The sequence below is a fragment of the Meles meles genome, chromosome 11 (genome assembly GCF_922984935.1).
Source record: "Meles meles chromosome 11, mMelMel3.1 paternal haplotype, whole genome shotgun sequence".
Taxonomy (NCBI): domain Eukaryota; kingdom Metazoa; phylum Chordata; class Mammalia; order Carnivora; family Mustelidae; genus Meles; species Meles meles.
The window spans coordinates 47,199,178-47,209,385 of record NC_060076.1 but is presented as its reverse complement, the minus strand read 5'-3'; positions in this window follow the sequence as shown (position 1 = coordinate 47,209,385).

The window sequence follows — 10,208 nt, the reverse complement described above, 5'->3', positions numbered from 1 at the left end:
TGGGATGTAGCAAAAGCAGTGCTTAAAAAGAAATTTATAACATTGAATACATATATTAGAATAGAATAAAGGTACAAAATCAATAATATAATCTTCCTTTTTAGGAAATCAGAGTAATTTAAGCATAAAGCAAGCTGAAAAAAATAATAAAAATTAGAGCAGAAATCAATGAAATTTAAAACAGGCAAAAATATAGAAAAGCTGTTTTTTAAAGGCAAAGAAAAAAAAGAAGTCACAAATTAACAATATAAGAAAGAAAGGAGTTTTCATTACTCTTGATCTCAAAGACATAAAAGGATAATGAAAGAATATCATGAAGAACTTTGTGTTCATAAATGGGATAACTTAGATGAAATGGACGAATTTCTTGGAAGATACAAACTACTAAAACTCATGTGTAGAAATAACTTGAAAAAATTCTATTCAAGAAATTATCTCAATGAATAAACTTCCCCAAAAGGAAAGTACCAAGCCTAAATGGTTTTACTGGTGAATTCTACAAAACATTTAAGGAAGAAATAATACTGATTCTTCATAATCAGGTTCAGAAAATAAAAGCAGAGGGAAGACTTCCTAACTCATCCTATAAAGACAACATTGCCCTATTAACAAAATCAGGTAAAAGCATTACCAAAAAAATAATAATGACAACTACAGAGAATAATTCACATAAACATAGACATAAAATCCTCAATTAAATATTATTGGATTCTGTTTGCTAATGTTTAAAAACAATTAAATGCTACAACCAATGAAATTCATTCCAAGTATGCAAGAAAGATTCAACATTCAAAAATCAGTTAATGAAATCCATCATGTCAACAGGTTAAAGAAAAATTATATGATATTACCAATCAACACCCAAACAGCATTTGACAAAATCTAACACTTATTTATGATTTAAAAAAAAAACAAACACCAGGAATAGAAGAGAACTTTCTCAACTTCACAATGAACAACTAATAAAAACCTATATTCTGCATCATTTTTAATGGAGAGAAGCTGAATGTTTCTTCCCTAAGATCAGGAAGAAGTCAAGGATGTCTTCTCTCATCATTCCTATTCAATACCTAATGGAAGCCCTAGCTAGTACCACGTAACCTGAATATAAAAGCTATAGATGGTGAAAAGGAAGAAAGGCAACTATTACTTGACATAATTACCATGTCTAAAATCCCAAAGAATCTGCAGGAGAAGAAATCTAGAATGATTCATGATATAATGGCACCGAAGTTGGCCATGTGAGTACAAAGTCATGTTTAGCTCAATATTGATACAGGTAGTTACACACACACACACACACACACACACACACACACACACGAGCATCTATACTGTCTAGTTTATACATACATATTTCCTTTCTCCATCAAGCCTGCAAGCAATGACACTGCAGCAGAAACAAGCACACCTAGCCTCCAGATCTTGATTTCTAATACCATTTTCCAAAACAAGCAACCAGGAATCTTTGGAGAAAGGACAGATTCTAGGACAAAATAAAAAAGACAAAATATACAGGATGGGGGCACCTGGGTGGCTCAGTGGGTTAAGCCTCTGCCTTCGGCTCAGGTCATGATCCCAGGTCCTGGGAATGAGCCCCACATCGGGCTCTCTGCTCAGTGGGGAGCCTGCCCCCCGCCTGTCTCTCTGCCTACTTATGATCTCTGTCTGTCAAATAAATAAATTTTTAAAAATCTTAAAAAAAAAAGACAAGTTGAACCTAAAGCATGCAGTAAAATAAAAAAGACAAAATATACAGGATGAACCTGAAGCATTCAGTGTGCGAGAAAGTAAGGGGGAGTGGAAATAATAATGAAAGGAATAAGTCAAAGGGACAGATGAATCAACCGAAGAAGCTCTCAATGGCCAAGGCTGGAATAATTTAAGCAACAAAACAAAGGAGTACTGGGTTATAATAAGAAGCATAAAATAAAGATCCATGGGTCCATACCAATATATATATAAATAATTGAATAAATAAATGGTGACAATAAACAAATAGCTCATGCAGGAGAATTGCCACTTACTTATGTAGCTCCCTTATGCTCAAGGAGGTGGAGTATAACTCCCCACTCTTTGACAAGGTCTGTGAATGGCCACTTTCCTCCAAAAACATCCAAAACAGGATGAAAAGAGGGGGAAAAAACAGTAGCAGTATAGTAGAGAAATCTGACAAACATTGTCTAAGCCAGGTGATAAAGGTTAACATCAAAAGTGATAGATATATCATCAAACATCTATTGAAGAAAAGAGACCAATTGTACACAAGGGACATTCTACAGATTACCTGACAAGTATGCTTCAAAACTTTTAAGGTCATCAAAAACAATGAAAAACACTGTCACAGCCAAAAGGAACCTAAGGAGGCATTATGACTGAATGCAAAGTAGTATCCTGAATTGGTTCCCAGACCAGAAACGACGTAAGGTAAAAAATATGGAAACTGGAATAAAGGGTTGACTTCAGTTAATAAGGTGTCAATACTGCTTCATTAACTGTGGTAATTTATTCATACTAATGTAAGATAATAATCTGGGGGATCTGGGAATGGAGTCCATGTGGAATCTCTGTACCATCTTTTTTAGGTGGCTGACACATTTATTGCTTTGAAGGTGGGGAGGGCGGGCAGGCGCTCCCGAGCCCTTGGTGGGGTGGGCCTCACTTCACTTCACAGGCTTCTGGCTGCACGGGATGGCACTGGCTCTGTAACCTGCAGCCACGCACAGGTCTGGGCTGTAACTGTTCTTGCAGATCATGTGTCCGAGATTGCTGAGGGTGGCCTGGGCGGTCTTGTTAATGGCGGTTTGCATGTGGGAGGTGGCAGGCTTTCACTGGAGGGATCTGCACTTCAAGATCACCACTACACCTTTCCCTCTGCCCACCAGGCTCCATACCCACAGTCTTACAGTGAATCGGCCCCTTATAGAAGAAGGAGATGTGAGACTTCGGGTTACTGGGCTCAGCGCTGTATGTCTGTCGGCTCCTCTCAGTCAGGAAGCTGGAGCAGTTCCTCATAACCATCCATTGGTGGGCAGACACGGCCGCAGCACCTCTCACTGCACTAGCGTGAGACAGGCTTTCTATATTATTTTCACAATTCTTCTGTAAGTCTAAAATAAAAAACCTGTTTAAAAATATATTTTAGTTGAATCATTATGTAGTATACCTGAAACTAATATAACACTGTCTGTTAACTATACTTCCATTCAATATAAATATATATATATTTTTCAGAATCACTTTTATGCTAACATTATGTTGCTTTTATCTCTTCTCGTTATGATGTTTTCTTGGCCAGACATAAGCCTACTTCTCCATCTGTCAAAACGCTAAGATTTCCTCTATAAAGTCATCTTCAACCTCTCCAGACAGTGTTCTAGTTTCTGCTCCTGATGCCAGGGCAATTACCACAATGGAATCATGTGCTTACCTCTTCCCACACTAAGCTGAGTTCTCCGTGGCCTGCACCACATCTCATTATTCTAACGCTGCGCTAGCAAGTGCTGACCACGACGGAGACACTCAACTCATGTGTAAATCAAAGATCATGTTACTAATGCTCTTGCATTTTTAAACAAGTTCACATACGTTATTCTGTATGTGCCTCCAACCACTGTGTGGGTTTAGAGGCCACTATTTTTCCACTTAAAATGAGTAAACTGAGACTCAGTCAAAAAGGTTTGTCCTAGCTTACACTGCTCCGAAGTGCTGGAAAAGGTATTCATCTCCTTTTTATGGCTCCACGTTGACTTTCCCCTCCCACTGTAGAGATAAGCTGAGGCTCTCCACCTGATTTAAGTGCTGGCTCTGTCCACTGCTCTTCTCTCTGACCTTGGGCAAGTCACAAACTCTAGGTGCACTTTAAAACCCTTGCACATTTTAATGGAAACGAATGCTAATTTGTACCTCAGAGTTTTGTGAAGATTCATGACACAATGCTTATAAATTTAGTGACTGACACTTGGTAAGAGTTCTATAAATTGCTACCGCTTTTATTATTTTTTCTCTAATATTACTAATAGTATAACCATTTTAGAATCAACCCATCGGCTTTGCTGAAATGCAAAAAAAGAAGATTCTATTTGTTCTATTTGAGCCAACACACAGGCCTCTTTTTTTTTTTAAAGTTATCCTCCCATTTAAAAAACAAGCCCAATGGCAAAGAACCAAGTCTTCTATTTGAGATAAGCATTTGTACTGTATGACCTCCAAGTTCCTTTCTGCACATACCCTTCCATATTCTTTATTTCCTTTGCAGTCCCCCAAGTACTGTAGCCTATAATATCAGAGGTTCAATAAAGGTTGGCTGACTGAAGCTTTCCAACTCCCAACACAATCACTTTCATGATGCCAACTTTGATTCAATTTGTGATTTATGGGCATATGGAGTGTTTCGCATCCCAGAGTTTCCTCTTTTGAGTCATGATTTGCAAATGGATATAATAACCCATAAACTGATATCAGCATCCAAACAGAGCTATCCAACTCCAGTAATGAATGGCCTTTGGAGTGAAAAGACACCAGCCCATTAGGAAGGGCTCAAACGGCAAGCAAGTGTGAACAGCCGCCTTCATAAAGTCAGAGTTTCTCAGTTCATTCCCCACATTCTGTCCATTCGAAGACATTGTGTGCGATGAGTGCCTGATGCAATCGGACTCTCACTCTCCTTTGGCAAGCAGGCCCGCAACAATAGACTAAACCTCGGCCCTGCCAACCCCAAACAGGCATGCCAGTCTGCCTCGTTCCAGATTTGTGGCTTGTCTCCACAAAGTCATAGTGATTCTCTTGTCTATACCAATTGCAGGCTGCAGATGGGTAGCCTAATGTTGTAATGTCGGACTAAATTCTACACAGATGAACTGGAAAATTTCCTCACTCATTCAGAAATCTGCCAGCCAGCTGTCAGGTCTCCAGGACTCCCTCACTTGCCCAGATCACCAGTGAACAGACGGTGTTCACCACAATGATTAGGCTGTGTTTTTAGTTCAAGCTCTTTGCCCCTACCGAATGATTTAATCCATTCTTCTTTCTTTATAGACTCTGGGAAATGGTCAGTGGTATTTTCTTAAGCAGGGAGATTCTTCAAGAAGACAACTGAGAAAACAGCCAAAACCACCTTAGAGTAATCGAGCTCTTCATTGGCCATGACCCCACTCCATGCCTGATCACTATTCCAAGGTGCCCAGGGGAAGATACCCTTTTGTGCCAACAGAGATGGGGAACTGGGAAGCAGGTGCCAGTTCCTATGTACTGGACTGTCACCATCAATAAAGAACACAACATAATTTTAGGGGAACTCCAAAAGCCAAGACACAACACTTAAAAAAAAAAAAAAGAAACAAGTGACAAATGGACTACAAAGAAGAAAGGAGGGAAGAATCTATTTCATTTGCATTTCTAAAATATGAGAACATTGCACAGTCCAAAAAAATGTCCTTTTTGCCTTCACATATTTAAATAAATAAAGAGACCTTAAGTGGATCATCTGTGTATGGACTTTTTGAAGGGTTTTTAGGTTTTTGGTTTTTTTTTTTTTTTTAATAGAGTTTGTTCTTCCTTTAGCATTTGATCTGGGTGCAGCCAGTTCCAAAACATCTAAGAGTGTCCATTTATGGGGTCCTTCTCTAGGGAGCAGGGATTGTGAAAAATCCCAAAGTTCTTTCTGAACAGTCTTCTCTCGGGGCACTTCCTTGTCAATCATTATTCTAAGTGACTCACTCACATATAACTTCCCAATGAGCAGGAGCTTTGTGGTTAAGTAAGTTGAGGTTCAAAAGCTGGCTCTGTCATTTACAGTGTGCAAAAACACTTAGAGACTTATTTAATTTTTCATAGCCTCCATCTCCTCATCTTTCAGTTACTATGAGGTCTCTATGCGTGTTGTCAAGCCACCTGTCAACAACTCCCCAAACACTCCCCCTCTAAACTATACAGAGTCGACCAATCCTGCTAAATCTGGCCCCTGCCTTCCTCTTTAATTCTATCTCAAGCTACTCTCTTCCGTTAACACACCATGCTCAGGGACTCTGACCTAATTTCTGTTCCCTAAATATACCAAGGACTGTCTCCTCTCAAGGTCTTCCCACGTCTTGTCTTTTCCACCTGAATCACCTTGCTCCCTGCTCTTTCCATAGCTGATTTTTTCCACATTCTTCAGATTTCATCTGGACTGTCACTTCCTCAAGGAGGTCTTCACAGACCCCTTTATCAAATAGGTCCTGTAGTCAAGGGTCCGTTGGTTCTTTATAGCTCTTTTCAGTTTGTACTTAGGTATTTATGTTTCTTGTTACCTCCCTCCTTCACGGAGGTAGAGGGTATGCCTACCTGGACACACAACTCCACTGCTCCTTTACCTCCTCACAACTCCATTGTTTTGATTAATAAGCATTCATTCTTTTTTTAGTGACACCACCCAGAATTCCTAGATGAGGCTAAATTCCCTCTGTATGTAGTTTCTTAGCACCCTGTACTTTACTTCCAAAACTCTCTAATTGTAATTACTTGGCTATTGTCTCTCTTTCTTAATATCCTCATAGGAGGACAGGGTCCAAGTCTGTTTTCTTCTATGTCCATACAGCTCAGTATAGTGCCTGACATCTAGAAGATGCTCAATTAATGTTAATTCCTGTGTGTTCCCATGTTACTATTCATTCTAAACCCCACAAACACCTTAATTTTCCCCAAGTCTTCATGTTGATGCCCCCTTTACATGTGGATTCAACGCATTTCTCTTCAGTTTCTCTTTCTTCATGCCATAAGTATCTTCTACTTCAAAACTATTGTGTGAAAACCTAGAATTACTTATTTAGACAAATTTCCAGGGTATTCGATTCAAAGAAAGTGTAAAATCGGAACAAAGCATAATGTATACAAAGAGAGGTGAAAACACCCAATTCATTTGCTTTGGGGGTTTAGGGTGAATGTACAACTATACACATAAGCAATTACTTAACAAATAAGACCCAAATAGTTTGTGGAAGCTTCTGATTATCTCTTTCCTGATTTTACAGAAATGTCTCATCTTCTTTTGCATTTTGATTTTTCTTCTTTCTTCTGCCTCTCCACGGCAAGCTAGTTTTCACCTTCTGTATCTCCTAGCAATGAGTATTTTTCTCCCACACTGAACCCAAGATGGCTACACGGGTTTGCACTTCTCTGTGGAATCCTCTGCTCTCAAAATTCCTAATTGGTAAAACTCATACCTCAGGGGATAGTTGTCATATGGCCAAACCCAAAACAAGCTGTCAAATAAATAAGACCGTCAAGTGTTCTGAATATGCCAAAAGTAAATACAGAGACATCCACCGACTACTGATAAAGGTTTTGGTCCCTGTTCTGGAGGGCTTCTCGTACTCAAAGTCACCCTCATTGTAAAACTCTGAGCTTTGCAGTTAAATAATGAAAGTTATATTCTTTTTCCTCATTTTATTATAGTAATTAATAAGAATATTGCACTACATCCACATCTAGAGTTTTCTCAAAAACATTTTCTCCTATTTAGTCCCAAGCAAAATTAAATCAACCTAAAGTTTGGGAGACCACATGACAATAAATCACAGAAATGCTATCCAGAGAACAGTAGCAGTCTTATCGTGGCAGGAGTTAATTATCTAAACATTCGCAGAATTTTAAGAAGTCAGGAAAATAGGCCAAATTTATTGAAATGCAGCTGAGCCATGAAATGTTTAAGATGTCTCAGAAACATAAAAAAAAAAATCTAGTCTTAGCAACCCTTTAATACAATATCTCTTTAAGAATTAACAATGTAAAAATGGGGAAATAACAACATTCTTAGCTACACTGGAAATCATCTAAGAGGTCAGCAGTAGGGAAATATGCAGACCCCACTGATGTGGGACAGTATAGTTTTCATTGCTGACTATAGCAATGAACAGTATCGTTCTTAGAAATAGAGGTATTATTTAGATTACTAAGAATTAGATGATATTGCAAAGTTAACTTAATATTTCATATCTAAAAGACCTATTTGCCCTCCCTTCGCTTTCTGTCCTTTGTATCTATCACTTCCATATGGCAAACAACCGTGCTCTTTGGGTCAAAGAGGCTGGATTTTAATCCCGACAATGTAACATTGTGTAAGAGACTTAAACTCTCTGAACTTGAACTCCTCCTCATCACAATAGGGTTAAATAGCTGTCTCATAAGGTCTGGGGATTCAGCAAAGGGAAGTATGTAGAATTCTTGGCATAAAGGCTGGCAGACATTCAGTGCTCAATATCTATACTCACACATCCACCTTTCACTTGAGGAAAATAGAAAATAAGCATCTCTTGTTACCTTATGTCTTGAAATGTGCCCTCTGGGTCAATCTTCACAGGACTTGGTTGCATAGATCCCAAATTCCATTATACCAACTCCAGTATGTTTTACAGCAGTCGTTCTCAAAACCAAGAAATACTCCTCCACCATTTAAAAGAGGGGGGTGGGGAAAACCATGGGTGAACTGAAATACATCAGTGGCCACCTGAGCACTTAAGTTAAAACAACAACAACAACATAGTACTAAAAGTAAAGCGCTGTCTCTTTCGGCAATCACAACAGACAATTACAAAGACAATTGCAAATCAGGTCACAAATCAAGTGGAAGGTGAAAAAAAAAGAGTCATCCAAATAAGCCAGGATATATTTTACTAATTTTTTAAATGATTTTGAAAATTTAATCGTAAAACTTTCAGTCTTCAAAGCCTTGGTGGACTCCTAGGAAAGAAGTCTCCCTAGGGCACTTAGGTGGTTCAGTCATTAAGTGTCTGCATTTGGGCTCAGGTCATGATCCCAGGGTGCTAGGATCGAGCCCCACATTGGTCTCCCTGCTCAGCAGGAAGCCTGGTTCTCCCTCTCCCAATCCCTCTGCTTGTATTCCCTTTCTTGTTGTCTCTCTCTCTATCAAATAAATTAATAAAAATCTTAAACAAAAAAACCAAACCAAAACAAAAAAAGAATTCACCCTACATGCCAGTTTGAAAAACAAAGTTTCATAGTAAAGAACTGTGTTTTTTTCTAAAAAACAGATTTCAGGCTTCGGGGGCTAGGGGTGAAACTGAGGTATGTCACAATTTACAATGTGTCTTTCTCCCTATTTAAAATGCACTTTAATCCAAGTAAACCTCAGTGCTTTAAGAAAGCGGGGGAAGGGGAATTATGAAAACACAACTTCATACTTTCTTCCTATTTTTGAATCTGTTTTGCTATCTTTTCTCAATCATTGTCTGGGAATTTGAGTATCCCAGGGTCATACTCAAACCTATGCAGCTGGGTGCCTGGGTGGCTCAGTGCATTGGATAACTGCTTGGGTCATGATCTCGGGGTCCTGGGATCAAGTCCCATGTGGGGCTCCCTGCTCAATGGGGAGCTTGCTTCTCCCTCCTCTTCTCGCTCTGTGGCTCCCCTATTTGTGCTGTCTCACTCTCTCTCTCTCAAATAAATAAATAAAATTCTTAAAACAAAACAAAACTAAACTAAACTAAACAAAACCTAGGCAGCTAAGTCAGGACTATGATGGAATACAGCTGGCCAGATGTAAGGAGATAGGGAACACTCCCTCTCTCTGATCTCTGTTCGCTGCTCCTTGTGGGAACTCCCCTATAATTTTGTGCTTACCATTCTGGGTATTTATATTAAGAACAAGAGCTAACCTTTGTTACAGAATCCTGGTACAGGGCTTACAGGGTCAATAAGTATTCAAAAAATGAAGGAACAGTAAGTGGCTAATTTATATTTAATAAAAAGTAGCTATCAATTCAGTTTATCTTTTCTAATGCTGTATCATTTATCTTCTAATAAAGAATGATGAAAAAAGCAGAAACAGACCCATAAATAAAGAGAACAAACTGACGGTTGCCAGAGGGTGTGGTGGTGGCGAGATGGGCAAAATGGATGAAGGGGAGTGGGAGGTACAAGCTTCCAGATATGGACTGACTACGTCATGGGGATGAAAGGCACAGCATAGAGAATGCAGTCGATGATATTGTAACAGTGTTGTATAGTCACAGATGGGAGCTACCCTCACGATGAGCACAGCATAACGTATAGACTTGTCCAATCACTAAGTTTTATGTCTGAAACTAATGTACACATTGTATGTCCACTATACTCAAATAAAAAACAGAATATTTACTTCCTTCCCCCCTACACACACACACACACACACACACACACACACACACACTGCTGATATACCCTGTCTCCTC